The sequence below is a fragment of the Perognathus longimembris genome, chromosome 2 (genome assembly GCF_023159225.1).
Source record: "Perognathus longimembris pacificus isolate PPM17 chromosome 2, ASM2315922v1, whole genome shotgun sequence".
Taxonomy (NCBI): domain Eukaryota; kingdom Metazoa; phylum Chordata; class Mammalia; order Rodentia; family Heteromyidae; genus Perognathus; species Perognathus longimembris.
Window position 1 is genome coordinate 44,934,509 of NC_063162.1, and position 27,670 is coordinate 44,962,178.

General features: G+C 50.0%; 1 protein-coding gene across 10 annotated transcripts in view; it reads left to right on the plus strand.

Annotated features, from left to right (window-relative positions):
• Window positions 1–27,670, plus strand: part of Col13a1 (collagen type XIII alpha 1 chain) — a 137,888-nt gene that overhangs the window by 22,249 nt on the left and 87,969 nt on the right. The gene's annotated exons all lie outside the window — the stretch shown is intronic.

Here is a 27,670-nt window from a genome sequence, read left to right on the forward strand (position 1 = left end):
CAGAAATGAGACTGGGGAGGGGGAAGTAGGGGGTTGGGAAAAAGAGGGCACCGAGGAAGCTGGCCAGCCCCATTTGGTGGGCAGTGGACTTCAGGGACGATCTGTCTCTCAGAAGGGATGTGACATGATCCAGCTGTGTGTGGCTGCAGCGTAAAGGATGGATGAGAGGAGGGAGAGCCGCCAAGACAAGGCTATGAGGTCCTGCCAAGAGAAGAGCATGTGAGGGGGATAGAAGAGTGACGAGGGAAACTTGGCAAATGCTGATCGCTTGTTAGGTAACCAATTACGATGGTGACATCGGTTTAATTCAAAGATGACCTGGTACCTACTGCATTAAAAACAGTATTGCTTGCATTCCACCCCAACACCCTCCAGCATCAGCTAGAGCTGTCTTCTTTGCAGAGACAAAGAAACAGAGACTTGGAGACAATCATGGATCATCCGAGGTCCACAGCTTAGAGCCAGAGCCCCAGACTTGAGGCCAGGACTTGAATGGCAGTGCCTTGCCCTGGGGGCGATGCGAACAGAAAGGACGAAGTTTGGAGAGGAAGGATGCAGAGCTCTATTTTGGACAAGCTGAAGTAGGGGGTTGGGGGATACAGGAAGCCCCTGTGGAAGTGCTGGGGGCCCTGGAAGGGCTGGTCCCGGGGAGGTTTGAAGGTCAACTCTGATCTGGTAGCCTCAGAGAAGAAAGGGCCTCCTTTAGCCATTGTCTGACTGGCTGCCAGCATCACAGCTCTGAGTAAAGAAAGACAGGGTGCATCTTACTGGAGAGCCAGCTGGAGGCATGGAAGTTGGAGACCTGCTCCAGGAGAGGCTCAGGGCCCAGAGGCTCTGCTCCTGGTGGAGTACTCGTGGCCGCATCCATTTGAGTCTCTCACTCACTGAACAGGGCTTGCACCTTGGCTGTGGGCCAGGGTCCATTCTCAAGAAACAGACGTGCTCATAGCCTGGGGGGCATGGGGTGTGGAATCTTTCCAAGCTGCTGAGGCTAGGAACTCCCTACCCTGACTCAGTGGGGGCCACCTTGGCTTGGCCTGTCCTCAGAGTGGGTTCTCATGGTGATGCCACTTTAGAGAAGAGGGTCAAGGAAAAAGGAAGGCAGTGGGGGGGACTGCCCTCCTGCAGTCATAAATGACTAGAAGGAGAGGCCCCCAGGCCTCCTCCTGAGCCACCCCAGCTGGCCTCTCACCCTGGTGGCTCCTGTCCTGTGAAGCTGTCAGGGAAGCTGGGGTAGTCTCTGCTGGCAGCCAGCATCATTGCCCCCCCATCCCCATCCTCCTGCACCTTACGCCTACTTTCTGCATACGCCCATCATCTCACAGAGATTAAGATTCACACATCCCATTTTCCCAAAGAAGATCGTGAGGCTCAGTTCTGTACTTGAGGGTACAGGGCTGGGAAGTAATGGGTTTGGACCAGAAACCAGCTCTGAACACCCACTGGTAACTGCTATTCTATGACATCAGAGCAAGGTGTCAGATAAAGCAGAAGGACATTAAGTTATGACACTAATGGCAGCCTGTATTACACACTGCTTGTAGACAAGGCACAGTGGGAAGCATCTCATCACTTCTCTCAGTGAATTCTTATCAGTACTTTAAGTGGCAGGAAATGTGGTTCAATCTACTTTATACTTGAGAAGACTGAGCTTTAAAGAGGTAATATAACATGGCCCAGGCCTCAGAGGAGCCAGAATTTGCATGCAAGTAGTCTGTGTGCAGGCAAACCAGAGCAGTGTGATTGTGGGCAGCTCTCAAGCACTGGCCCTGGGCTTTGCACTGTCCTCAGGAGTCAGAGAAGAGCATCCAGGGCAGGGAAAGGGATACACAAGGAATGTGGTCACTGTGCCAGAGACCAAGGGTTCTGGTGTAGACTTGTGGGTGCTCAGTGTCAGCTAGGGTCCTGGGATACCCCTATCCAGACCCTCCAGGATTCGAGCCACCACGAAGATGGCTACAAGCAAAAATGTAGCCAGAGCCATACATGTGAACCAGCAGCTTGTACCGCTAGCATTTGTTACTAAGCATCAAATCTGTGTTCAAAAGGGACCCTCACCCCCCCTCCCCACAAGCCCAGCTGGCTGAGCTTCTTGGAGCAGAGGCCTCTGGTGCCTTGGGAAGCAAGAAGGGGGAGGGGGAAGAGCTAGGGTGGGAGCAGGGCAGGAAGGGAGGGGAGATGGCCAGGGGTCAAGCCTCCAGTTGGTGAGTGGCAGCAGAGCCTGCTCGTTCTTTCTTTTCTTTCCTTTTTTCTTTTAAGTTTTTCATTGTGATTGCAAAGGTGTTACACAGAGAAGTCAGCCTGCTCATACTTTCCAGCTCTCTTCACACACTGGATTTCAGCCTGGTTTTCCTCCCAGCCCTCCAGTCCCTGCCACCTGTCTGTGGGCTGCAGGTATGCCAGGCAAGGGTTGCAGGAATGTTACCAGTGGGCTGGGGACTGAAGTCAGGAGCCTGAAGAGCCAGAACACCTCAGATGGATGCAGACACTCTGGGGAGCCCTCTAGAGCCTAGAACGGGGGCTGAGATTAGGCAGGGGCTCCAGCAGCACCTGTCCACCACTTTAAACCCTAATTGGGGGAGGAAATGTGATGAGCTGAGCTGGCAAGAAGCCATAGGAGACTGTCCAGCAAGCGGTGGGTGTATAAGTGGATACCATCTCCCTACATAGTTATGTGACCTGTCACTGGGTGGCCTGGCAGAGACTGACAGAGCAGCAGGGCCAGCAGGGCAGGGTCCAAAATGAAAGCATTGGATTGGCCATGGGCACCCCAGATTAGCCCAAATGTTGGATTGGAGGGGTCTGTCTCCAGGCCCTGCTTCCAGGCTCCCCTTCATGAAGAATTTGTCTTCTAATTGGGTGCTTGCTGCTCTGGACATTGTGGACTTGTGGACCTTGTGGACATTGTGGGCCTTTACTGATGGGTCCTGGCCACTGTTGGTTGTGACAGGGCTTCCTCTGCAACTCGTTCTAAGTCTAAATATGTAAGCACAGCACGTGGCTGTCATCTCTGCTGACTGGCTCTTAGAGACATGGATGGAGATGAGTGGTTCTGATTTACTTTAGGAGATAAGGAAGAAGTAAACACTCTAGGCAAAACACTGTAAGGTCAGAGGAAGCTTTTGAAAATCTCTATGCTGCTACTATTTTGAAGCCTTGATTCTCCAATTCTCCTCCCACACCCCCACACTTTATCTCCTAATAGTATGTTGTTCTGGATAACCAAGTTCCCTTCTTGTTAGTGGAGGTTGGGTGTGTCTAGTGTTCCATAGACCTTATTTTTATTTGTTTGTTTATTCATTGTGTGCTGGTCCTGGGGTTTTAATTCAAGGTTCGAGCACTGTCCCTCAGCTTTTGTGCTCAAGGCTGGGACCCTACCACTTGTGCCACAGCTCCAATTTTAGCTTTTTCGTAGTTGATGGTGATAAGAATCTCATAGACTTTCTGCCCAGGCTGTCCTCAAACTACAGTCTTCAGATCTCAGCCTCCTGAGTAGCTAGGATTATAGGCATGGGCCACTGTCACACAGCAATAGACTTTTTTTTTTTTCTGAGATGCAAGTAGTTTATTTCCCATCCCCACCCACCCCTTGTTTGTTCTTCACCAACCATGAATGAAAGAGAGAGAGTTTGACTTTGGAAAATCTATTCAACTCTAGAAGAATCCAGATCCCAGTCCTATCAATCATAGCACATAGTACCTACTCCCCAACTTAGCTGAAGAAGGAACAGGGATTCCTTCACACACACACACACACACACACACACACACACACACACAGAGAGAGAGAGAGAGCAATATGCTAGCAGAGGACAAAGGGACTTTAAGGTATTCAGCAATGCTAGCAATGAACCAGAAATGTAAGAGGGAGGTTCTGCCCCATGAGAACCCAAGGTAGCATGGGCCTCCTCCTCACAGCAGCAGAGTTGGGATTATGAGCACCAAACAGACATCACAAGTCTTCTCAGGCAGGGAGGGCAAGGCAGGGCAGGCTATCACCAGCCTTTCTTTGGAGTCAGTATTCTATGAAGTGCATGCAACACATGCTTCGCATCTGTGCAAAGAACAGCCTGAGCCTGGGAGTAGGGAGAGGTGGAGCACATGGTGCCCTGAGGGGAATCCCATAGGAAACTCTCTCCAAGTATCTCAAGAGACTCCCCCCAACCCTATCCACACAATGAAAAACTCACTGATGTCATCTACCCCCTGCCTTGTACAACTGAGAAACTGAGGGTAGATGGCAAAGAGCAATTGCTCCAACCCACACAGCTCCTGCCACAGGGACAGAAACATGTGCCAAGCTGGCCAGGTTCCTCTCACCATATGCTCTAAATGGACCTGTAGCCACTACAAAGGCTACAGGGAGGTGGTGTCTGATGGAAACTGAGGCCAGGCAGAGGATGTAAAACAGCCCAGATGCAGAAGTCAGCCAGTGCCATAGGCCCCTGATGGTCCTGAGGCCAAGGGCTCTAGCCAAGCCAGGCAGATGATTCCGGATCCATCTGACCCTTAGATAGCATGTCCTTCCTGACAAGTGACACCTGTGGTGAAATAGAATCAAAGATGCTTCCCCAAAGCCCATTGGCCCGTAAAGCCACCACCCACCCCACAACCATTTCTAGGAATGAAGTCATGCCTAAGTCTCGACTCCTACCTTGGGGCATTTTCCCGCTGTCCCATCTCCCAGTGTCTATGGGGCACAGCAGATCCTCTGGAGATTGGGCATTTGGCCTTGATCCCATCCTTCTCCATCTGCCAGTCTCACCTGTGGGTGATCACTTAGAGTGATAGCATCATGATTCTGTAGAAAAATAGACTTTAAAGGGTTCTGTTAGGCCCAGATGTCCTACAATACATGCAAGGGTCCCAAAAATATAGTACTTATACACAATGGAATGTTACACAGCCATTAGGAAGCATAATATTATGTCATTGGCAGGGAAATAGATGGACCTAGAACAAATCATGCTAAGTGAGGTAAGCCAAGCCCAGAGAGACAAATAGTGCATGTTTTCTCTCATATGTGGAAGCTAGACCAACAATACATGGGGACATGATAAATTATACAGGACTCTAGGCATTCACATACAGTGAGACCAAAGGAGAATACACTTAGAAGAGGAACACAAAGGCACAATGCCTTTGTGCCTCTGATCGTGTAAAATAATATTTATCACAATGAACTCCAGGGAATAAAAGCAAGAAGGTTTTTTTTCTTTTTTTGCTAATTCTCTTTTGTCTTGTTTATCTATGTGTCTTTGGGAGGATAAGAGGGGCACAGAAATGGAGGCACAAAAGGTGAATAAATGCAGCAGATGCTATGTTGAAAATGAACTATGCAACTTATGGATAGGGATGGGAGAGAAAATTGGGAGAGAGCAAGGGAAGGTGGAACATTATCCAAAAAAAAAAAAAGTACTCACTATCTGACTTATGTAACAGTAACCCTCTCTGTACATCACCTTTATAATAACAATAAAAATGGTTAAAGATTCTGTTGGGAAAAATAAAGGGAATAGCTACATGGAGAATGAACCAGAGTTTCTTATTCAAAGGAAGCTCGAGTTGGGGTTCATTTTCTAGTGGGGCTGGATATTCCTCAGAGCCTTAAAATTCTCCCTGTGATATGATGAGTCATTTTCTAACTCTTTCAAACCTCTTGGATCTATCTCCCCGCCCTGAATGACAAGGCCTGGTCCTTGTCTGGCCTCGGTTGTTCAGCTAGCACAGGGGGCTAGGGCCCTGTACTTTGGTTGTCTGCAGGCATTCTAGCCAAATTGAAGCCTATCCCACTGGCAGGCATGGAGGGAACTCCTTCCTCTTGCTGCAAGGGGTTTCAAGAGCCAGTAGCAGCCACTTTCTGCTGTCGTCCCTGCCCCATGGTGTCAGAGCTAGGCAGGCCTACATAGGATCTGATAGGAACCTGACCCTCACAGACAATCTAAAGCCCAGAGAAGGCTGGGGGGCTTTCTCCAAGTCACTCAGCTGGTCTTGGAAGTTCTGGGGTAATAAGCAGCAGGGTAATGTATTGCCTGGATTCCAGAATCTGACTGGGTAACCATGGGTGAGTTGATCTCTCTGAGCCTCAGCTTATTCAACTGTGAAATGTCATTATCTAATGACAATGCTGGCCTTATCCTGTCATGGGGAGTGAGAAGCTACATAGAAAGCACTCAACATGGTGCCTGGCACTAGGCATCCATAGTACTAGTAACATACTAGTACTTAGTAAATAGTACTGGCTGGGTACCCAGCCAGTGGTATCCAGCTCTCAACCCAACCCACCACTCTTTTGACCACACCCACTGCCCCTCTTCTCAAGCCTCTGAAATGTCACTGCCCAGGGGCCCAGCTCTTCCAGGGCAGAAGCAGCTCTGAGCTGCTGTTGCGGGTTCCTGCTGAATACGGTGCCCGGTGTTCAGGTGGATACAGACCTGGGTAAAGGCTCAGAGCCACACTGAGGAGTCTGGCTGAGCCTGAACTTTGTATACACTGTGGCCCCGACTCTCCAGGCCCCGCTTCCACATCTGTAAAACAGGGCTATCAAGACCTCGCCAAGTATCTGCGAGAGGCCAGTGAGTTCATGCGTGTGAAGCGCCTTTGAAGGGTCTCAAGTGGTTTCTGTTAGAGGCATATGTGCCAGTTGTTATTTTTGTAGTTACGTGATGATAGACAAGACCTGACCCCTGCCTTCTAGAAACCCTCCCTGATTGGGCCTCTGAAGAGCAATGTCCACAGGAAATATCTTACCAATTATAATCCTGTGGTCTGTACATGGCAGCTGTGGAATTTCAAGACTGCTGCTCTCAGAAGTCTCCCTGGGGCAGGTGACTCTTCGTTTGTTCACTTGGCACGTATTTATTGCCACCTGCCAGCCTCTGAGCTGCAGGGACACAAGGGCCAACTTAACGGACAGGCCTTTCCCTCTTGGAGCTTCCAGTCTATTGGGTGATACAGGCAAGATAACACACAAAGAAATAAGAAAATATTGCCAATTGTTAGGAAGAATATAAAGTAAGGGGGAATTTTTTTTTAGCTATTTGAATTTGGACTCAGGGCCTCACATTTGCTAGGCCAGTGCTCTACCACTTAAGCTATACTCTGGTCCTTTTGCTTGCGTGTGTGGGCGCGCGCAAACATGCCAGTCCTAGGGCTTGAACTCAGAGCCTAGGTGCTGTCCCTGAGCTTTGTGCTCAAGGATAGAGCTCTACCACTTGAGCCACATCTCTTCTGGCTTTTTGCTGGTTAATTGGAGATAAGCGTCTCACAGACTCTCCTGCCCAGATCTCAGCCTCCTGAGTAGCTAGGATTACAGGCATGAGCCACAAGTACCTAGTTTCTTTTGCTTTTTCGGTTTGCTTTTCAGATAGAATCTAGTACTAACTTTGTCTAGGTTGGCCTTAGACCTTTATCTTCCTACCTCTGTCTCCTTTGCAGCTGGAATTACAGGTATACAATCCCAGGCATAGCCTAAAAGTATTTTTTTGTTTTGTTTTTGCCTTTCTCATCTTCATGCTTACTGAGCAGGTACTCTAAATGCTAATCTAGCCCTATTTTCTGCTGATAGTTTTTGAGATACAGTTACACTTTTACTTCCTGTGCAAGTGCTTACCTGAGTACAATCCAGCTATGTTAGGCTTCCTGGTAGCTAGGATAAACAGGGAAGCACCACTCTATCCAGCTCTTCATTGAGAAGGACTTTTATGATTTTTTTCTGCCAAGGCTGAGCTGAGCTTGAACCTCAATCCCAATAATCTTGGCCTCCTAAGTACTTAGAATTACAGATATCTGCTGGCTGGCTCTACGATAACTCTTATTTAGGATTCTCCCTATCCCCCAGCTCTATTGGTATACAACTGATCAATAAAAGTTGCCTGTGTTTAAGGCTCACAATTGATCAAGGGAATGTTTCCCATAGGCCCTATGGGAGGCAGTGCTGTGTGCGTTAGACAGCAGTCAAGGAAGGCCTCTATGTGATGGTGACATTTAAAATGACAAGCAGAGCCAACCAGGCTCTGAATTAACAAGTGACTCAGACTGTGAGAGTCTGGCATGAAAGAAATCATGATAAAAGTGTCCATTAGGTAAGCTAAGAGGATGAAATCTGAAGATACAGTTTGCAGTCTGAGCATTGAGGTCATCAGGAACAGCTTGTGCAAAGACCCTGAGGCAGGAATGAGCTTTGTGTAGGTGACAAGAAGGAAGACAGTCAGAATGACCTGGTGAGATGAAGGAGAGTCTGCAGTAGTCAGGGAGGTGATGGGCTGCCCTGTGGCTCCCTGTGGGACCCTTGCTTGTGAAGCTGGAAAGTTCAGGAAGGAGGGTTATGCCACTGGCTCTGGGTTCTGTTTTTTGTTCCTTTTTGGGTGGGTAGAAAGTCAGTTAGGGGCAGAGTGGAGAGGCAGGGGGAGAGGAACTTATTGTGGGTATCCAGGTGAGAGGTGATAAGAGATGGAGGCTGTGTGGAGAATGGACGCCCTCAGCGTGTGGCTTGAGGTAGCATAGGCAGGCCTTTGCTGGTGGCTGGCATTAGGTTAGAGACAGAGCACGCTAGCAAGATTCAAGGCTTTGGTTTTTTGGCCAAATCCTGGGGCTTGGACTCAGGGCCTGAGCACTGTCCCTGGCTTCTTTTTGCTCAAGGCTAGCACTCTGCCACTTGAGCCACAGCGCCACTTCTGGCCATTTTCTGTATATGTGGTGCTGGGGAATCGAACCCAGGGCCTCATGTATACGAGGCAAGCACTCTTGCCACTAGGCCATATCCCCAGCCCTAGATTCAAGGCTTTGTGATCTAAGCTATTGGCTGGGCATGGCATGAAGGAACACAGCTGAGGAACACCTGTGGCCCAGGTGCTGGCCAGGTGCGGGTTTCCTGGGAAGGTGGATGGGCTGGAAGGAGTGGCTGCAGGCCCAGCCAGTGACACTGGACAAGCTAGTGATTTAGGGGTCCTGTGAGTTACATCTCTGCTAGAAAGTTCCTTGCTAGAGAGAGAAGCCAGCTGGTTGAACGCTGGGGTTCACTTCCAGGTCATGAATGACCTGCTCTTGGGAGCGGAGGGGGACCAGCGCTGGGAGGGAGGGCCGGCTGCCAGTCTGTGGTCCTGGTGGGAATGTGACTTGTTGGCTGTGAGACGGAGGGGGGCTCTGGAGCCGGCTGTCCTGAGATCCCCTTCCTACCTCAGCGGCTCGGGGGGCTCATTTCCTCATTCACTGAATCCTGAAATATTAGGATGAAACTTGAGTGAGGTGAGTTTAGGACAAATGAAAGGAAGCATTGCTTCTCACAGTGACTCAAGACCTCAGAGGACCTGTTATCCTGAGCGGTGGTCCTGGCTGGCAATGACACAGGATCCCTAAGGGATCTGGGTAAAAGAGGAAAAAAAAAATGAGGGGCTCTAAATGGCCCATAGGAGGAAATCTGGGATTTGCATGACCTTTAGGCTGACGTCAGGGAGGAAAACCAGTCTCCCGAGGCCCATGCTGGCAGCGAGGCAGAGCTAACCCACCGTGCCTGGGGCTCTCAGACCCTGGGCGCCAGACTGCCCATTTAGTCTTTGCCTTTTACCCAGGAGGACACTTCTCTGTCAACCCCTTGCCTGAAACCTCACAATGACACCAGGATTTCACAGTCACAGCCAAACAGACCCCATCTACGCCCCCCTCCCCACCCACCACCACCATGTTCCTCCCTTCAGCTCAGGCATCCTGACGCTTATGAAGAGGGATGTCTCACTGCCTGAACTTTGTCCCCACTTTGCCCTCCTTTCCACCATCCATTCTCCATCTTTGCCTCTTAACTGTGCTCACCCTTCAGATTTGGCCTTAGCTGGCATCTCCTGGGCAGTGGCTCCTGATTTCCTGGCCCACCCCACCCCACCCTCAATTTCAGATCACAGGCCACCAGCCCATCACACCTAAACATAACCTTACCCAGACGGGCCATAGTAGCCCATTTATATTTCCGCCTCACCCCTAGATAGCCCAGCATGTTTTAAGTTCATCTGCTGCTGAGCCTGTGACCAAGGCCCCCATGGAGAAGTCATGGCATGTCCCTGATAGGAGTGATGGTCTCCCCCAGTGCCCACTGTGACAGCAGGGCAGGGCCCAGGACAGCAGAAGTCCAGTCATAGCACACTGTTCCCACGGGCAGAGCACTCAGCCACCAGCGGAATTGTAGCTGGCTGGGGTTGTGAGATCCTCCTGGTTCCATAGATGTCTAGAGGCCAGGAAAGGACATGAGAGTCAAGGGCTGTCATTCAAATCGGGCTTTCAGAGCCAGAAACACTGAAATCTTGCCTTGGTCACTTGTCAACTTCAAGCTCTTCCTGAGAACATTTTTTTTAACATCTTGGGTCTTTCTTCACCTGTACTGTAATGTCTACTCTGACTGCCACTATAGGCACACAACTGTCTATGTTTAAGGTAACTGAAATAAAATTTAAAGTCTATTTCCTTAGTCACACTAGCTGTGTTTCAAGTGTCACTGTGGCTCATGGCTATTGTGTTGGACCACATATGTTTAGAACATAACGGTGATTGCAAGCTATCCTCCTGGTGAGCTTCCATCTGCAAATGAAGATAATGAAGACCTGTTCTTTTTTTCTTCCTCCCTCCCTCCCTCCTTCCCTCCCTCCCATCCTTTTTACCTTCTGTTTCTTCCTCTTCCTTTCTTTAAATTTAGTGGCACAGGAGTTTGAACTCCAGTACAGACACTCTACCACTTGAGCCACACCCTTAGTCTTTTTGCTTTTAGTTAGCTTTTATTTTCTCAGATAATGTGTCCTGCTAACATTGCCAGATTTGGCCTTGGACTGCAATTCGCCCCAATAGTAGAAATTACAAATGTGTGTCATCAGGCCTGACTGTTTTCCAATTTCTTACTGCAACTGGAATGTCCAGTTGGTGATACCCAAGTCCTGGAGTAAAACCTTCTGGGATACCAAGACTTCCCAGAGATTCTTTTCTGGAAGATGTCAACTGGTCCAGACTTCAGGCCTTTCCTGCAGCCTCCTGTCACATCTGGTGGTTCCCAGGATTCTGCAGCCTAGAAAGAGTGAGCATCACTCAGGGCCAGTCAGGCAGAAGGGAATCATGTGCCATTTGCAGAAGCAGATGATGCCCTTGCCTTCAGATCTCTGTCAGCCTCTGACCACCATGCAGTCCTTCCTTGGAGATGGAGGCCAAGTTAACAGCCCCAATTTCTGCCCTCTAGGCTTAGCCAGTCAGAGGCTTCCCCCAACTGTGGCCTGTCTCACTGCCAAGCCCTCTCTACTCTTTGGTTTAACATGACCCATCTCCCACCTCAAGGGCTGCTATCTATAATGCTGTCTGTAGGTCCCATGAGTTCTAGACCTAGCTCAGTGCCAGAAACACAATAGGCCTTCAACGTGAAGTGATTAAGTGTCGGATGACATGTTCTTGACCTTCAGCACAAGTCCTGTTTGGCTCTAAGTGGTCTGAGCATTAGGGAAGATGAGAGATGACATGTGCTCTGTTGAGGTGGAGTGTGGGCCAGAGGCAGAGGAGAGACATAGACAGAAAGCCCAAGTCTTTTTTGGCAAGACCTTGCACTTTTGTGGGACTCAGTTTCCCCATCTGTAGCATAGTGCAGTGTACTTCTGAGTCCTCTGCGTCTGTTGATCCTTTCTGAGTCAGATCTAGGGTTGGGGGCAGTGGGAATCTAGGAAAACCAGGCTATGCCTGCTGGCTTCTCCAGATTCCCGCAGCAGACCTCCTTTCTTCTTGAAATTCTCAGCTCATTCCTGAGACCCTGGGGGTGGAGTTTTCTCAAGCCTTTCTTCCCAGGTGTCTCTGCCCAAGGTGAGTCACTATCTCCTACCAGTGCTTAAGTGACATTTGCATCCCACCTCTGCTCCTTAGTGACTCCCTTGGCCCTAACCACTCAGTTTGCATGGAGATTTTGTCATGACATCATGACATGGTGGATTGTCACCAAGACTTTTATTAATGACATGAAATGGAACAAAGAAAAACAAGCAAGTGTGCTGTGTGTAGTCAAGGAACCACAAGGAACACTACTTTCTGTGGCTGTGCCAGGCTGCCATTTTCTTATATAAGGGCAAACATGGGAACCCCACAGGCACAGTCTCACCATTTTCTATTTTCCTTTGCTATGTCTAGATTGTCCACCACCCATCTATACTAGGATGGCCCGCAGGACTCCAAGCTACTGAGTGCAAATGAAATATGCCATTTTCCCCCCTGAACCAGCTTACTCTCCACATCATCAGCCTCTCTCTCCATTACCCAACCTAGAAACTCAGAAAACATCCTGAAACCTTCTTCTTCCTCTTCCTCTTCTTCTTCTTCTTCTTCTTCTTCTTCTTCTTCTTCTTCTTCTTCTTCTTCTTCTTCTTCTTCTTCTTCTTCTTCTCCTTCTCCTCCTCCTCCTCCTCCTCCTCCTCCTCCTCCTCCTCCTCCTCCTCCTCCTCCTTCTTCCTCCTCTTCTTCTTCTTCTTCTCCTTCTCCTTCTCCTTCTCCTTCTTCTCCTCTTCCTCCTCCTCCTCCCACCTGTACCAGGTCCCCCTACCCTGTGGCTTCCACCTTCTTGGCATCACCATGCCTCCCCCCATTTCCCCTCCATCCACCAACTCATTCCACCTACTATAAGCCTCCTGGAGATATTTGCCTCAGTCTTCTTACCTTCACCTCCTCCATGTTGCCTCTCCGCCACTCTCCATGGTTGGTCACAGCTAAGATAGTCGTTCCAAACTGCAAGTATGGCCCCATCCTCTGCTTTAAGCATTGAATGGTGGTCCACCCAAGAACTCGGGCACCCATTGGCTCAGCTCAGCCTTGTTATGCTCCCCAAAAGCCTGGAGCTACAGTCACATCAAAAGAGATGACACTAGGCCAGGCATATGGCTTAGCAGTAGAGTGCTTGCCTTGCATGCATGAAGCCCTGGGTTCGATTCCTCAGAGCCACATAAACATAAAAGGCCAGACGTGGTGCTGTAGCTCAAGTGGTAGAGTGTTAGTGTTGAACAAAAAGAAGCCAGGGACAGTGCTCAGGCCCTGAGCCCAAGCCCCAAGACTGACAAAAAACAAAACAGAAAACAAAAAGAGATGGCACTACAGACTGGCTCCAGTGGTCCATGCCTGTAATCCCAGCTACTCAGGAGACTGATATCTGAAAAACTTGGTTTGAATCCAGCCCTGATAGGAAAGTCCATGAGACTCTTATCTCCAATTATCCACTTAAAAAGCTGGAAGTGGAGGTATGACAAAAGTGGTGGTAGACAAAAAGCTAAGCAGAAAAAAAAACAAACCAACAAGGGACATTGCCCTGGTCTTGAGTTCAGGCCCTAGTATCAGTACAAAACAAAAACAAAAATGGGGGAGGGATTAAATCACCTGGCCCACCCACCTGCTCCTCCTCCTCCTTTTCTGCCTCCCCACCCCCATCACTTCCAAAAGAGCAGGAAGCAGCTTCAGGGATCCTCCTGTGGAAAGGTTTCCTGTTTTCCACACCATCTGTACTGTCCATCTTAACTCTACCCCTGTGCTCTACATTTCAGTCTTTCCAATTAACTGCAAAGCCCACCTGTGGTCATTTGCTCCACTCAAAAATATAGATGGGCTTGTTGCTGGTGGCTCATACCTCTAATCCTAACTACTCAGAAGGCTGAGGTCTATGGATCGCAGTTGGAAGCCAGCCTGGGCAGGAAAGTCCATGAAACTCACTCTTATCTCCAATTAACTACCAAAAAAAAAAAGCCAGAAATGGAGCTGTGATTCAAGTGGTAAAGCACTAGCCTTGAGCAAAAGAAGCTCAGGGATGGTGCCCAAGTGTCTCAGGACCAGCAAAAAAAAAAAAAAAAGTGCACATGGGTAGGCCCCCAAGTCAGCCTTGTAACATGCTACTCTCTACAGCAGGGACACTGCCTTTAGGTCAGTGGTCCAGGTTATTCCTTTATGCATCAAGTGAAACAAAGCAGCACTGTGTTTCCTTCATGTGTATGTCTGGTCTCATCACTTTCTCCCTCTACACAGGGATCTCCTGGGGGGCAGAGTCTGGGGTAGATGCAGGGACCTAGATACACAGAGCCAGTGCCCAGACAGCTCTGAATGGACCATTCCTGGACATGGCATTGTCCTCATGCTTGTCCTCCTTCCAGCCCATGCTGGAAATAAGCTTTTATGGGGGATTTTGCATGTGGTTTTTGTGATCTCTCTGTGAGGCCATGCAGGTGTCCCTTGGTTACAGAGGACACTAAAGAGCCACTTGGCTCTGGGTGGCAAGGGACCAGGGTGGTCCTGGGACAGAGCCTGGTTGAGGAGAGGGTCTAAAAGAAATAGAGGGATTGGGGGAAGGGGTGCTGGTTTCTAGTCAACAGGAAATGCCCTCTTCCTCCAGGATCACTTTCCAGCCCAGCTGCTTGGGCAGAACATGAGCTGGGGCCACAATAGGGGGATGGGGGTGGGTGGACAGCAGCAATAGACAGACAGGCTGACAGAGATGCTAGCATCTGGACAGACAGCCGGTCCAGATGGCCTGCCAGGGTCCCAATTGCCCACCCCCAATGTCTGGGGAAGGTTTGCCCAGGGAGCAAGCACCCTCCTCTTTCCCACCCCAGCAGCCTGTGTCCTCCCCTCTTCTGCTCTTCCCCAAGCTCAGGGACATTCAATCCTTTCTTTGATGGACAGCCAAGAAAAAACTTCTTCCACATCCTAAATTTGTTAACACCCGCTAATCATCTTAACCTTCCTCCCTCCTGGGCTCCCAACAGGCGCCTCCTTAAAGACACAGGATGATACACACACACACACACACACACACACACACACACACACACACACACACACACCACACACCCCGCTTCTCAGTGGGGAGCCCCAGGAACCAACTCCCCACAGGGAATAGAAGAGTCCCTTTAGAAATGCCCGCTGTGTGCAGTGGGCACTGGTGGCCCCTCGTGTTCAGAATCTGGAATGGAGGCTGCCAAGCTGCTTGGGCTGAGGGTTCCCTCTTAGGGGTCCACCCCAGGGTACTGCTGGGAGATTGAAGGTGGCCAAGCCCAGGGCAAGCAGGCAGAGGGTCTCCCCAGCTCAGACCAGCTCTGACAGCCTCCATCTATGAAATGCCTTATAATGAATGTACCAGATGCTGTGCTGAGGCAGAGCTCAGCACCTTCAGATCTCTAAAACATCAAGATTTTTGGCCCCATTGTGCAGAGGAGAGAGCCAAGGCTCAGAGAAGAGGAATAACGTGTCGGTGTACATCAAGTCAGCCAAGCTGAGCTTACTGTTCATCTTCACACCAGCCTGTCTCCAAAGCACATGCTCACACACATGTACACATCCAGTCCAAGTTACTAACTGTGATCTGTTGAGCAATGTCAGGTCATATGCATCTTGTCCAGGGACACGCCCCTAACACATATGCATGCCTTCCCTTTCTCCTTTATCTCTCTCTACCCTCTTCCCTCGCTTTGCCTACACTTCACCTGTCCCTCCCTGCTCACAACCCAGGTGAGAAGAGCCAGGACAAGGAGAGAATGCTCTGTGGCCTCTAGACCTCATCCTGGCCCCTAGCCTTCAATAAATCACAGAGCCTGTGTTGAGCCTGGGCTCTGCAGCATCTCAGCCTGGGAGACAGGCACTTTGCTTTGCTAGCCGAGGGATTAGGAATCCAGGGAGGCAGGGCCAGGGGCCCCTTGCCAAAGCAGCAGGGGAGAGGTCTTCAACCACTCTCCCTTTCTCCCCTCCTGTGACGCATAAAGGCATGGCAGGCCCCACAAAATCAGCCACGAAATCTAAAGGAAGCTCAATAGGTTCTTAACATCAAGGTCTTGACAGGGAAGGTAGGGGGCGGGCTGAATGGAAGGAAAGGCAGGGGCTCCAGAGGGTCATTTGCCCTGCACAGGGCTGGCTCCTGCCTTCAGGGAATGAGACACCCAGTGTACTTGAAACTCAGGCAGGAAACAGCCCTCTTGCCCCCTGGTTCCACCCACCCTCCTCTTCCCTACTTGTCTGGGCTCCCATTGTGGAGTTGTCTGTCCACATGGAGTCTTGGTCCTTGGTCATTTGCTGAGGCTCTCTAAGACAGGGAGGTGGAAATGCCGCAGGCTCAGCTGAGACTCAGTCAGTCCAGGGAAGAAGGGCAGGAGAGAGGTTTCCAAGAAGAGGGATCAGATGGCTCCACAAGTGTCACAAGGCAGTATGGCTGAGGTTGCTGATGAAATGCAGCAAGCTGGAGGCCTGAAATGAATTACTGTCACCCTGCAGCAAACTTCCTAAACCCACACGGCGGCGAGGACTCTGTAACAAGAAGCAAAGTTTGCCACTTATGGTTATTAAGTGCAAGACTCTCGCAGATGTGCAGATGTGCTGGCCTGGTAACCGTCCCAAAAACTGTTCAGTCCATTTCATCCTAGGAAGACAGAGGCTCTGTGAAGTTACAGGGAACCTGCCTGGAGCTCCATGGCTGTGAACCACAGCTGGGGCTCGAGTTCAGGCCTGTTGGATACCAAGCTCATACCCCAGGTTTCTTCTGGCAGAAGAACCTCAGCTGCAAACAGAAAGCCATGCTAAGGCAGAGTGGGAGCAACCAGGATCACACACGGATGCTGTGCTCATCAGGTATCACCAGTGTCACCCATCTTCCCCACCCCAGATTCAGCTGTCTTCTGGAGACACATGGCCCAGATGTTTCATGAAACTAGGAAGGGATGCACCCCTCACTCTCATCAACACACACACACACACACACACACACACACACACACACACACACACACACCCTAAGAACAAAGCATAGCCTTCTTCACAGTGAGAGGACAGCCTAGGCACCAGTGGGGGTCACAATGTCACTTCCTGATGGTCCACTCTGGCATCTTACCTTCTCAGGGCCCTTCGTACAGCCCAGGATGCCACCTCCAGCTGGCATTGGCTCCTCCTGGGGACTCCTAGGGGTTGCCAGACATCTGGGTTAGCTTGATTCCCTTTTCTAATTTATCTCCATTTTCACCTCCAAATCACACAGTTTGACCAGGTCCAAAGAGAAATATTAAAACCATTTTTAATGTCAAAGAACTTTCCAAAGGTTCTCCATCACTTCTGACCCTAAGCCAGGGGAGGGGTGCTCCAGGCCTCAGATCCTCCCTCGGCTCATCAGAGATGGACAGGAAACCTCTCCTTGACTCCCTTTCCCACTGCTCCTAGAGTCCCCTAGCCTGATGCTGAGGGGAGGATGTACTCAGACATGACCCTCACCCTTTCTGTGTCCCACTATGCTGCCGTGGACGCCCCTGGCAGGGACCCAGCTCAGTGACTCTCCTGCTCTGTCTTTGGAGAGGGCTGGGGTTTCATTTCCTCAAAGTGGCAGGATTTCACTTTGTTTGTTTTTATTACAAGGAGGTATTTCTTTTCACATCTCCTTTTGATCTTGGTCCAGTCCTCCCCAGTCCCTAATTCTGCAGAACTTTCTGACCCTGGTAGCTTATGGAGCCTGTTTCTTTAGAAGTCAATTGATTAATAATAATAATCTTCTGGCAGAGGCTGGCAACAAGGATGGGGTCTCTTGCCATCTTCCAGCTGTGCCTCCACCTATCGCTGGGGAGATGGCTGTGGTGGCCCCCAGAGATTCCACCTACTGAAGCTGCTCATCCAGGCTGAACTGTTCAGGTGACTTGTCCTACCCAGTGCCTCCTGGAATAGCAGTGGTCCCATGGCCAGCTCCTGGGGGAGATCAGAGGTCAGGATTTATTAGCTACTGTCCCTCTTTGGGTCTGTTAGCATATCACAGCTATAGCTGTAGAAGCCTAAAAGCAATGTATCAGTGTTAGCTGGTAGCCAGAGCCCAGCCATAACACAACTAGGTGGGGTGGGTTGGAAGGAAGAGGGGGTCTCCTCAGTCCTTGGCTACAACAAAGGTAGAGGGTCTAAAGTCCTCCTGTGTCTGGAGCTATATCGAAGTTGGGGCTACGCAACACAGTATAAATTGGGGGTGGGGGAGAAGCAGCCTTGGAAGACAGTGAGGCCTGGATTCACATCCTCCCTAAGTTTGCATATAGCACACAAGCAACACCCTATTGGGCCTATTCTTCACCCTATGCCAGGCACAGTGTGAGACTCCTTGGGACCTTTCCAATAGTCACCTCATTTTAGGGAAGCTTCCTTCTTAACAGTCCCTGACCATCTGATCAGGGTAGTGCTTGGTCTAATGCTGTTGTCATGGCAACTTCTCTTTCTTGAGTCCTGGACTGTTTGCTACCCATAGCAAAGGGCTCTGAACCACAGCATCACATTCGCATGACGCTTACTGTTATGCCTGGTACCAGTTTAAGAAGTTCATGGGTGTGATCTTCCTCCTACACTCCTATGAGATAAGTGCTGCTTCATCCCATTTTACAGATGAGGACACTGAGGCTCAGTCTGACCTGACCAGGGGAACAACAAGCTATGTCTCTGTTCCTTCTGAAGTCTCAGTGTCAACTTAAAGCTGCTCCAGGCACCTAAGCCAGGGCTCCATGGGTCGCCCTTGACTGAGGCTGTCTCAGTGGGCAGGGATCTGAGGAGGTGGGTGGAAGGGTGGGACAGAGACAAGGATGGGAACATATAGGTATGGTCTTCGGTCACAGTCACCTCATTCATTCTAGAGCCTCCAAGAGGTAGGGAAGGGAGAGGAAGGAAGTTGCTAGGGCCAACCTAGCACTCACTCTTGGGCAGCGATGACACTATTGGCCTGGCCAGTTTCTGGCAGTCATCATCACAGTCTCTTGGTATTGCTGAGCAGAGCTGGAGCTGAGGAGACCGCTCAGCCTGTTTATTGTGCTTTCCCAGTGCCTGGGGCAGAAAGAGAAGGGAGCAGCTTCCAGACCACCCAGCTTCTTCCTCTGTGGAGAGCTCTCACGCCCACCTGCTCTCCCCCACCCCCCACCCCGACACAGCCCCCCTCCCCATCCTAGATGTCCAGCTGTGGGGGGTTGGAGGGTCCAGTATGAGGGAGGGGAGGAGCAAGATGGAGGCTGGGAGCTCCGTGGGAACCAGGCCTGATAACACAGCCTGCCCTCCCCCATGTGTGGGGCCTCCCATACCCCATCTTCTCCTAATTAAAGAGCCATCTGGGAGGAAGGGAGCCACCGGAGAGGCTGTGGCCTCCTGCAATGCTGTGACACATTGTCACCCATTCCTGTGTCCCGCATCTTTATCTTCCAGGCTCTTTTATAAAGATATGGCAACTGCCAGCTCCAAGGCTTCTTCTCAGCTAGGTGGCCTGGCATGAGTTTCCTAGCCTTCCAGCCTCAGTGCCTTGTTTGGGGACAGGCAGAATGAGCCCTCCTAGTGGGGCTACAGTATCCGGAGAACTACAGGGCTCTGGAAACTCCCAGGAGTCCACTCGTGGGGGGCAAAAAGCAAGTGTGAAAGGCCATAATGGAGTCTGGGAACCAGTGGCTCACTCCTGTAATCCTAGCTACTTAAGAGACTGAGACAGGGAGCATTGTGGTTCAAGAAAGGCTGGACAGAAAGCTCACCAGACCCAGTCTCAGCCAGGAAAAAAGCTATGCACAGGCCAGGCACTGGTAGCTCACACCTGTAATCCTATCTACTCAGGAGGCTGAGATCTGAGGATGGCAGTTCCAAGCCATCCCAGGCACGAAAATCTATGAGACTTTTATCTCCAAGAGAAAAAGTGGAAGTGGAGCCGTGGCTCAAAGTGGGAGAGTACCAGCCTTGAACAAAAGAGTTCAGGGACAGCGCCCAGGCCCTGAGTTTAAGCCCCATGACCAACAAAAAAGAAAAAAACTAAATTTAAAAAGAAAAGGAAGGGTGAGGAGGCTAAAGCTATGCAGTGGCACAGATACCCTATCTCAAAAAATAACCTGAGAATAAAGGCTAGAATGTGGCTTGAGCAATTGAGTTCAAATCCTACTACCAACAACCAACCAACAAAAAACCAACCCTAATAGTCATCCTACAGCCCTATTGGGTTGATCCATGAGTCTCTTTCCTTAACCTAAGGAAATGATCTATCAGAGAGGAGAGGAGATAATGGGAACTATGACGTGCGAGAGCCTGGTGGGGGTTAGGATTGATGCTTTTCCTCCACAAAATGTCCCTCAACAGTCTTAACTGCTTTAACAATAAATAAATGTCAGCAAAACAAACCAATCTAAAAAAAGAAAGCAAAGAGAAGCCAAATGTAAGAAGCAGAAAGTTTTTCTCCCTCCCCAGTTTGAAGGAACCCAGTTCCTTGCTCCTTAGTCACCCCAGCTCCACACAGATCCAACACATCCTCAAGAGGCCACACAGCCAGCTGTACCCCCACCACCTGGCCCATGTGCCACTTGAACCTAACCTCATCCCTCCGTTTCCTCTGCTCCTCCTTCCCCCACATGCATTAGTGCAAACCACTGCTCCTGCCCACCCAGTGCAAAAAAAAAAAAATTCTGCCCACCCTACTGGACACCAGGTGCTGGTCAGAGCTTCTGTATTTTCAGTTACGAAAGTTCATTTACTTGTAATTCATGCTGAGAAGTTGGCCAAGGGTGGCAAAGAAACAAGTTTCTCACAGGAGCCAGCTCTGAGTGATTAGTTGTGGCTGCCCAAAGCAAAAGAAATGGCACAATAGACTAGTTATGTCTACCATGGGTCCTGGATAGAGGTAGTGGAATGTATTCTAGGTAGCTGCTATCCCAGAGTAGTTGGTGGGGAAAGCAGGACTCTGATGTCTAAGCTTGTGGCTTGCAAGCCTTCTAGTACTTTCTGGACAATGGTGAACACTACACAGCTCAATGCCATGGACCAGGCCAGAATCACTTGTTGGTTCTGTGATCTGTGATAATCTACCTCACATCTGGGGTTTGACCATTTCTATCTCTAAAGTCAAACACTTATAGGTCACTGGAGTTACCAAGATGAGAAATGATGGGTAGGAAGGGCCCAGGCTCCTGTGTGCACAGAGGAGATGTTGGATGAGCTAGACCATCTATGGTACCCAGGACTTGGTGGTGCTTACAGGGTAGGTGGTAGGGTAGAAGGCCCAGAGAGGGACACCAGGCTGGAGTCATAGAGGCTGTGTGTTCTTTAAGCTTCCTTAACAGCAGTTAGGTGCACTCACCTTGATCAAACTATATAGCTAGCTATTTGAGGCATGGATCAACTGTGAGGTAAAGGAGAAAACGTGATTATGCAATTGGAAGTTAAGACACTGCACTATAACCAAGTATTAGCATTTATTTATTACTATAAATGGTGTGTAATTGAAAGTAAGATCTCAGAAATCACAGTGATTATTCATTATTCTCTGTCACTTCTCTGAATCACCCAGCTCTGAGCTCTTTCCTCAGGCCTGAGGAAAATGCATTTCTCCCAAGTCAGCTAACATGTGAGAACCTTTTGTGGAAGCTTTCAGCTCCAGTCCTCCATACCCAGTTGGAAGGAGAGGGGCAAGACTGGGTACAAGCACACAGAAGGATGGAGGCAGAGCCAGACAGTTCCACTGTTGCGTCAGTCTAATTCTCAAGCTCAAGTTCAGCTTCCAAATATTCTTAGGATATAATTCCTTCAGATGGGAGACGTGGGCCTGCCACCCCTCATCCATCCCTTAATGACTCCCTCACGTAGTTAACAAGGGCCTACTACACATGCACACGTTCAGTCTGGGCCAGAAGTTCTCCACTATGGCACTGGAAGGGTTTGGGCCTGGGAGGCTCCCTCCAAAGAACATGTGGAGAACGTGTGTTCTAAATTAGCAGCTTCCTCCGAGACTTTGACTTGCAGAGTGGTTTGGAAACGTTGTTAAATTAGCACCAACATGTAGGAATCAGAATTTGCATGAAATACTCTACTTTCCTTGGATAGTTTCAAGATTTGATACAGAAGGTTGAGGCAGGAGGATTGTATTTAAGACAACAACAACAAAATCTGCCAATAGCAGGTCTGGTACTGCTTGGCTGCCTCTGAACTGAGGTCAGTCATTGCAGGCACACACAGGCAACCTCTGGGTATTTTGCCACATTCCTCACTATTCCCAAGTGCTTGGTCCTCCTTTATTCATTTATGAGAGAGATGAGTAGCCTCTCCCTTACGCCTCCTGGAATAATGATTAAAGAATGAGTACCTGTGCCCATCATGAATCTCAGTATAGTGGAAAGGAAGGGAGAAAAACCTGGTCTCACCCTCCCACATAGAAATAAGGACATACTGAACAAGGGCATTGGTGTTAGAGCCCACTACCCCCGAGAAGGTGGGGGCTGTGGTGTGCACTCTGTCATCCTTGCTGGAGAACTGACTCTGCCTCTTGGGTGTGTACAAGGAACCAAGCCTTGCACAACTGCTGACTTCCTGGAGAGGATCGAGGTGAGGGCAGGGGGGTGGGACCGGAAATCGCTTTCCTTGGGGGGAAAAAAAATCTCTCCAGGTCATGTGGGAGGATCTATCTGCTCCTGGAAGGTTCAGTCAAGGGTGACAAGTTCAAGTTCACAGACCCAGAAACTCCAGATACTTATCAAACTAGCGTTGAGGAGTTGGAGGAGGCAGTCCAATGGGAGAGACAGAGGGGGAATCAACCCTGATGGATGTGTGCATGAAATAGAGAAGAAATGACTATCAGACAACCCCCCTGGTGGCCAGCTGACCTCACCCCTGGGTCTGGTCTCCATCTGTGCTCAGCCCCTCAGCCCTGTGCAGAGGCCATGCAGGAAACAGCTCAGCCTGAGAACAATGCTTGCCCTTGGCCTGACGCTGCAGAACCTGCCTGTAATCTCTACCAGGGAGATCTACAGCAAGATTTCCACCCTCCAGACCTCAGACTCTGACCCCAGCCTGGAAATGTCAGGGGCCCAAGGAAGCTAGAAAATGCAGCGTGTCCCACCAGCCCAGAGTGTGACGCTAATCTGCTAATCCTCGCAGTTGCATTCAATGTTCATCCATCCTGCCCTGCTTATCTCAACTTCTCCTGGGCCTGCCTGCTTGTTTTCCGGTTTCCAGGGAAGGGGAGGGGGGTGGTTGGCTAGGGAGGAGCTTAGCAGCATGGGCCCTGAATCAACCTCCCCTGTCTAGATTGAAATCCCAACAGGATATATTGCCTCTCTGGGCCTCAGTTTCCTTGTGAGTAAAGTGAGAGAACCCTGATGTCTACCCTATAAGGCTTGGAAGAGTAAGCACAGCACAGCACAGAATTTTCTGTGGAAAGGCTTAAGAACAGTGTCCAGTACGTGGGCTGGACACTCTGTGTGTGAATTGTTAGACAACAGAGGAAGCTATCATCTGCTTCTGGGATTAGAAATAATTTTTCCCCACTTTGTAACCACAATGATGACCATTCGTCATTTATTGCACACTGACTGTAAGCTAGGTATGGTGTAAATAGATTATACTTGTGTTTTCTCATCTTCTTCCCTGAATCCAGCAAAGCAGATACTATTTACACACACACACACACACACACACACACACACACACACACACACACACTTTACAGAGAAGAACACAGGAACTTAGAGAGGTTAAGCAAGTTTTCAAAGGTCACACAATTAGTAAGTTGTAATATCAAAGCTCTAACCTGGGGGCTGGGAATATGGCCTAGTGGTAACGGGCTTGCCTAGCATACATGAAGCCCTGGGTTTGATTCCTCAGCACCACATACACAGAAAAAGCCAGAAGTGATACTGTGGCTCAAGTGGTAGAGGGCTAGCCTTGAGCACAAAGAAGCCAGGGACATGCTCAGGCCCTGAGTTCAAGCCCCAGGACTGGAAAGAAAGAAAAAAAAAGCTCTAACCTGAGGCTTTGGCTCCAAATCCCATCCTTCTAGGCAGGATCTGGGTACCACTACTTCTCTGGAAAGGCAGAGCAATGAATCCATGAGACAGCCCAAGTCCATGGTTGCTCAGGGTTCCTCCTCTGAGGGGCCAAGTCTGGACAAAGCTCTCAGTCAGCCCTCAGTGGGAGACTCCAGGATCTGAAGTTGGCCCAGCGGTGGGGTCCATGTGGTCTTCCAAGGGACTTGAAAGGACTTGTTGCAGATTTTCCTTCTGAACCTCTCCCCGCTACCCCCCATCTAAGTCTTGGTGGTTCTTAAGTTGCTTTCACAGCTGAAGCAATAAATGTTAGGGTCAAGAGGGAAAGTTTTAGAACATAGCTGATTCTAAATGTTGGCTCTACCACTTACCAGCTGTGTGACCTCAGGCAAATTGTTTAGCTTCTCTGTGCTGCAAAGAACCCCCTCTTCAAGATGGAGCAATGAGAACACGAATCCTCTCAGGACAGTGAAGTAAGGCCAGGTACGCCATACCTGGACCCGAGCTGTGAAATTCTAGGCTGCAGGCTTGACCCTTAGCAACTCCGTGGTTCCATGTGAATAGCAGTGGTATGAAGTTACAGTATTGTCACAAGGAGGGAAGGAGACAGAGCAAGGCAGAGAACTCAGTAATGCCTGTGTGCATGCAGGTAATGAGACACAAGGCCCAGAAAGAGGCCCTCCCCAGCAGCAGTGGCCTGTAGGACCTGCCAGCACAGATCCCAAGTAAGGCCACAGAGCTGCCCCAAGCCGGGCCTCACACTGCAACCTTGGATGCTGTGGTAAGATCCAGTGTCAGGAAGCACCATGGGTCAGAGGTGGCGTCCCAGAAACTTGTCCTCTGCGGGAGCCAGTATGACACAGATGGAAGAAAGCTACCTCTGGCTCAGAGCTAGAGAGCTGGAGCTGGAGGCCAGGGGCCTAGCTGAGCCCACCCACCCTTTGCAGTCCCTGCTGTTCATTAGGCCTGTGGCCACTGGCAGGGAGCTGTCCAGGGCTGGTGCCAGAAGAGACTGGGGTCTGCAGGAACGCTCTAGGAGGTTCTAGATGGCACCCTAGTGCCCCTGGCTCCCACGCCACCTTGCAGGGTTGTTTCATGGCTCAAATGGGCTAAGATTAAATAAGAGCCCCAAGAAGGCAGAAAGACGAATGCAGATTGGCAGGTCCAGTCCCAACCTGTGGCATGGGGACGGAGCCAATGGGAGCAAAAGAACTCAACGTGGGCCTGAAGCCAGCAGGAAGCCAGCAGCCAGCAGTCATGTGACAAATCTGTCCCCAGAGGCAGAAGCAGAGGAGCAGATCTGGAGGGTCTTCTGCAGGCAGGGATAGGAGCAGGGGAGGTGAGCTCTGCTCACTTCCCTTCCTCCCTACCTCTCTCTATTGTCAAACCTCCAGTCTGAGGGTCAGGGGTCTTGGGCGGGTAGGAATCTGACACCCCCTAAGAACAGGGGCAGTGTCTGACTCTGAGCATCTAGCACACCAACCCTCACCTAGCGGGCACTGAACAGGTGTTTATGAGGACACAGCGGTCCTCCCTGTAAGTACATGTGAAGTCACCACAGGCAGGAAGTGAGACCCTATCTCAAAAAGAGCCAGCTGGGCAGGTGCCAGTGTCTTGTGCCTGGTAATCCTAGCTACTCAGGAGGCTGGGATCTAAGGATCGCAGTTCGGATGTCAGCCCAGGCAATAAAGTCTGTGAGACTCTCATTTCCAATTAACCACCAGAAAACCCAGAAGTGGTGCTGTGGTTCCCAAGTGGTAGAGCACTAGCCTTGAGCAAAAAAGCTCAGGGACAGCACCTAGGCCCCAAATTCAAGCCCCACTACCAGAAAAAAATAAATAAGAAAAAGAATAGCTAACCAGAGCAAAGAAAAAAGGGGGGGGGGGCTAGAGCTGTGCTTCAATGGCAAAATATCTGCCCTAACAAGTGTGGGTCCCTGAGTTCAAACCCCAGTACCTTCTCTAAAAAAATACAGTTTTCCATGCTCAAAGCAAAATGACCATTCACCTTTAGATACCCACAGCCCAGCACAGTGACTGACACACAGTAAGCATTCCTTGGTATTTGTTGAGTGAATGAGCAAGCATATAGAAGTAGTTGAAAGGAAGGCAGTCCAGAATGCTAACCACCCAAGATTCATTACAACACCCATCCTGCATTCCTCAGTGCAGCCAGGCATGGAACCCAATGCCAGGGAAAGTGGCTGCTTTGAAATGCAAGGGTCCTCACTGCAGACTTGTCTAGTGATAGTTGGCAGGAGATGAGGGGTATAGAGACAGACAGCCGTTGGATGCTCCAAATGGCCTAAGGATTTCCCAGGAGAAGCTGTAGAAATGAGGGTGACCTCACAACTGACAGAAACTTTTGTGATCAAACCCTTCCTACTCCCTGAGTCCCTTCCCCATCTCACAGCACAGTGTCTGCATATACAGGCCTTTCTCCCTGCTGATAACCCTGTGACAGGTGGGAATGGGTTGGGTGCCCCAGGGAAAGAGGGTTAGGAACACACGGCCTGCAATTGGGGTAGAGTGGCTGCTTTCTGAGTGAGAGTAAAGAGAGGCACTGACAGGCAGAAGCCAGAAGCACCACCAGGTACTAATAGGGTCATGGGAAAATTGCTCAGCCTTTCTCTGCCTCAGTCTCCCAGCAAGCCAGGAATGTTAGAACCCATTTCATAATGGAGAACGCTGACACCTGTGCCTGCCACCTAGGAAAAGGTCTGTGCAAGGACAATGGTGGTCATGATGGAACCCACCACCACCACACAGAGTACACAGTAGCATTTACTTATTTTTATATTTGTTTATTTGTTGTTTGCTTGCTTGGTAGGTCATGGGGCTTGGACTCAGGGCCTAGGCACTGTCCTTAAGCTCTTCTTGCTCAAGGCTAGCTGTCTACCACTTTGAGCCACAAATCCACTTCTGGTTTTCTAGTAGCTAATTGGAGTTAAGAGTTTTGTGGACTTTCTTGGCTGGGTTGGCTTCGAACCACAGTCCTCAGCTCTCAGCTTCCTGAGATCTGTGGCGTAAGCCACAGTAGCATTTATATCTATCAGGACAGACTCAGCAAACTGTTCTCCTGGGACCCAGTTGATTGATAGCTCGTGTAGATACCTGTGCAGACGAGACTGTGGTCAGGGCAGCCACCTGATCCTGGGCCTGTGTCCCCAGTGACTACCCCATCCTAGGAGCCAGGAGCCTGACAAGTTCAGTGGGCTCAGGGCATCTTCCTTCCATATGACTGAACCATCCAAACTTTGCCACAGGTTGAACTTGGTCACCAGCCTACTTCTCATACCAGGGACACATCTCCCAGCCAGGAGGCTGGAAGTTCCCAGCTGTCCCCTCTTCAATCCCAGCAGGCAATACTTATGGCATATTTTCAGGTTCTGGGTGACATTTTCCTGCTCCTCAGCCTAAAATATCCAAGATTTTCCCCCTGGACATGCCACACTGTAACCAGCTTGTTCCTGAGCCCTGCATGCAGGCTGCCCACGCCAGCCTATTACTGCAGCGCCTAATTTTATTGTTGTTGTTTCAATTCAAAACATTTTGCTCCCCCTTACAATGCTACAACTGAGGTCAGCATGATCTGGGCTATATTTTTCTGAATAAGGACCAGAACACAGAGGCGGACAGATGAAGGAGGGGAAGGTAGACAGCGGGTTTGAGAACAGAAGGAGCAAGGGGAAAACATGAGGAGTCTTTATTGGCTGAGCATGAAAGAAACACAGGTGTGGCCACTGAGCAGAACAGCCAGGCCACCAGGGAATGGGCAGATGCACAGCATGGCTGGGGATCCTAGGTTCCCATTTTTTTTTTTTAGCTGTTTTGTTTCTCTGCCTTTCTTTCCCACTCCCTCTGCTCCCCCTGAATTTGTTATTCTTGGCCATTGCCAGTAAAGAGCTG